Raw genomic sequence first — 2,664 nt, 5'->3', positions numbered from 1 at the left:
CAGAGCTGAGCTCACTGGTGTCAGTGACAAATGGAAGGAGGTCCACAGGTTAGGGAGCAGGATGATGGTGACAATGCATTAGAGCCCCCAGCTCAGCCAGAATCCAAACCCCGGGTGGTGCAACAGGGGGCCATGGCCCATACTGCTCATCTACGCTGTCACAAGCCACCCCAAAGCCACATTGTTTGCTTGTGATCCTGTGGTCCGCAATTTAAGTGAGGCTCAGATGGGTCACTCAAGGGGCTGCATCATCTGGCAGCTGCACCAGGGCTGGGGTCTAAGGTGTCCCCACTCACTTCATTCCAGAGCCTTTCAACACCTCAATTGAAGCATCATTGGGGGTGGGGTGGGAGAGGTGGCTCGTGCATTTCTGCCACAGCCTCGTGTCACTACACAGGGACTCTGCAGCAGAGGACTTGTTCACCTGCCTATGTACGTCTCACTGCACTGACTGACATCTGGGACCCCCTGGAATGGACGATGACCGCTTTGTCCCCACCTGGCCCTACTGATGGGGCGGAGTGGTGAAATAGAGCTCCCCACACTCTCATAACATACACTGACTGCATTTTGCCCTGTCTGACCTGCAGACTGACCCCCTTCTGAGTGAGAAACTGTTGACCTTCTCATAGAAACAACAGCCGTTGCATAGAAACAGGAGCCAGGCACAGGGATCTGTCACATGGGAACAGGAGCCACGCACAGGGATCTGTCACATGGGAACAGGAGCCAGACACAAGGAACTCTCACGTGGGAACAGGAACATACACAATGAAAACTTGTATGCTTGGCTGTTCGAATGGCTCATTCTTGGCCTCTGTGACCCAGCTCCCTGCTTGCTTTGTGCACCTGGACAAACCCGTGTGCCAATGGGATGTACATTTTGAATTTAAAAACCCCACAGGATGGGCCAGCCTGGTGGCGCACTGCTACATTGCGCCGCTTGGGAGTGTGGCGGTGCTCCCGCCGAGGGTTCGGATCCCACATACAGACCGGCCGCTTACTGGCTGAGCGAGGTGCGGGTGCAACACCGAGGGTTGCGATCCCGTGGCCGGTCCCGGTCCGGTGCGGGCGCGACACTGAGGGTTGCGATCCGTTGCCGGTCAGGAAAAAAGACAAAAAGGGAAAAAAAAAAAAAAAAACCCATAGGATCAAGGCTCGGGGCTGTCCTCCCTTGGTTGCTGCTTGAGAGACAGTCGCTGGCCAGTTGGGGTGAATGAGCTGCCCTTTTCTGCACAAGTGGCCGCTCACCACACTGTCAATGCCAAGGTCATCAGGAAAAGAGAGGCCTCTGGGCCGTGGTGTCGGAGCTGGGGCGCATGTCTCGGTGTCCCACATGAGTGACGGTCCCTCCACTCGGAGGCCTGGGGGCTGCTGAGCTCCATCAGCCGCTCAGAAGCAGTGACGCCCACAGCAGCGCCACCAGGCAGGAAGCAGGAGCTGTGGCAGCCGGGTGTCCTTCCATGCCGCCACCGTCCGCCCCTTCCACTGGCCTGTCACCACGTGCAGGAAGATGAAGTGCTTTTTGGCTGCTCTGGGGCAGGAGGAGGCTGGTGGCACTGCCACGGTGGCCTGCGCTGTGACATGACGTCCCCCGAGCACCTCTGCATCCTCCTGCAGCGCTGTGCAGGCTGCACAGCCACCCGGAGTCCACGCAGGAGCCGCGGTGTCTATGCCCGTAGGGTGGCAGCAGCCAGTGCACAGCCCGGGTGGCGGGCGCCCCACCCGCGACACGCCTGAGGCCGCCCGGGGCCCCCGCCGATGGCAGTCCCTGTCCCCGGCAGGAGGGCAGAGACGCTCTCCTGACCGTCCCTCCGGGAGATGCGGCATAGGAAGGGGCTTCCCGCAGCGCTGCTGAGGCCCCAGCCCCTCTGGATCACTTCCTGCCATCTTCCTGCCCTGGGCTCAGATGCTCGGGGTCAGCCGTGGACTGCAGGACCCCAGCTCGGTGCCCTCTTCCCTGCTGAGCTAGCACCATCAGGAGGCGACAGAGGGCTGGGCCCATGGCGTGTCCCACGTCGGCACCCCAGGGCACCAGGTCTGGTGCAGGAGGCCCTGGTCAGTGTCCACAGACCTGGTGGGGATTGGGGTGGTGCTGGCTGTGGACTCCTGTGGCACTGTGTCCCTTTAGCACCTGCCAGAGGATGGGGCCCCCTAAAAGGAGTGGCCAGAATGCAGCCACCCTGCTTCAGGCACCCCCAGAATAAAGCTGGTCCTCACCTGTGTGACCTGAGATGTGCCCTCTGCTGGGCCTTATGGCCTCAGAGTTCCCAGGGATAGCTCCTGTGCTTAACATCTGATGGGGTCCTGGCCACCCATGGACAATTCCTGATTCACTGTTCTCGGGTGAGGTCCAGCAAGGATGGGGACTCTGGATCCACTGGGAGGTGCCCAGGTGGGAACATGTTGGTCCATGTGACCTGTAGCAAGCCTGCCAGGGACCAGAAGCCAGGTGGTGGTGTCAAGACCTGGGTTTGTATACCTTCCTAGTGTCCCCACATGTGAAGGACAGGACATCTGAGTCCACAGGGTGTGGTTTGCCTGCTTCTGGAGGCTCCTCTGTGTGGCCCAGCCCCGTCCCCTCATCACATGCTCACATGCACCCTCCCCAGCCTTCCTGCCCATCTGGCTCTGCCTCTGTGTTCCCTGGGGCTGCAGCAAGGC

This window comes from Galeopterus variegatus, unplaced genomic scaffold (genome assembly GCF_000696425.1).
Source record: "Galeopterus variegatus unplaced genomic scaffold, G_variegatus-3.0.2 Scaffold8533, whole genome shotgun sequence".
In the NCBI taxonomy this organism is placed as follows: Eukaryota; Metazoa; Chordata; class Mammalia; order Dermoptera; family Cynocephalidae; genus Galeopterus; species Galeopterus variegatus.
This window is presented reverse-complemented; position numbering follows the sequence as displayed.